This window comes from Monomorium pharaonis, chromosome 3 (genome assembly GCF_013373865.1).
Source record: "Monomorium pharaonis isolate MP-MQ-018 chromosome 3, ASM1337386v2, whole genome shotgun sequence".
Taxonomy (NCBI): domain Eukaryota; kingdom Metazoa; phylum Arthropoda; class Insecta; order Hymenoptera; family Formicidae; genus Monomorium; species Monomorium pharaonis.
In genome coordinates this window covers 10,573,959-10,575,045 of record NC_050469.1, presented here as the reverse complement: position 1 = coordinate 10,575,045, position 1,087 = coordinate 10,573,959, and positions in this window count along the sequence as shown.

Here is a 1,087-nt window from a genome sequence, read left to right as displayed (position 1 = left end):
TTCAAATGACATTATATACAATCATATAAAAAAATGGCATTATACAATCGTATACGATTGTATGTAACTATATATAAACATATATAACCACATAGCCATATATAATTATATACAACCACATATAATATATATAATCATATATGATTATATATAATGACATTATATACAATCAGATTGTATGTAACCATATACAGATATTAAATATTTATATATAAATAACCATATATAGATATTTCTAATGAGTAAATCATAAAAATAGTGGCAGTCCTCTTCCACATCAGACAGGACAAGAAGCTAATTTTTGCTTGCCTTAACCACGCTACGAGTGATCTTTATGTAGCCGATCGACTGCACTTGCTCCTGAGAGAGTACGCCGCCTATCGACGCGCCGCGCTCTAAACTAGCGGGCAATCTGGCATAGTGTATTTCCCGGAAAAATACCGGGAAAAAAATTACTTAGACTGGAAGATTATAAAATAGCAGAGAGTATTTGTTTTTGAATGCAGATACGTTTAACTGATGCTTAACAAAGTAAGTTGAAATTTAATACAATATATTATGACATATTTAATTTAATATAATAATATTATGATATAACCATTTTTGTATCACCATCGCTGTTAGAAGGGTAAGGAAGAGACGTTGGACGCCACGACAGAAACACGTATTTATCAAGTAATTCTTAATATCTTAATTATTTTTTTTGCCAATACATTAAATATAATTATTAATTTTTTATTTGTATGATTAAAAAATTGATATATTGTTATGTAAATGTATGTATATTAATTAAGTTCTTATTATAATAAGTTTAAATATATAGTGACAATTACAGGCATTACTGCTAAAAATATTGTATGGCGAATTAAATAACCTCGCAGTTGAGAATATAAATTAAGAAAAAAAAATTGTGTGGTACGAAAAAAAGAGAGAAAGAGAGAAAAGAACGGGAACAAGATAAGGATCAGGATTAAAATAAGATAAGAAAAAAGAGGTATAACATATTATGTTATTGATATTGATAAGTATACAAGTATATAATTAATGCTACTCGAACATGTTAAGTTTTTGTTTCAATATTTATAAT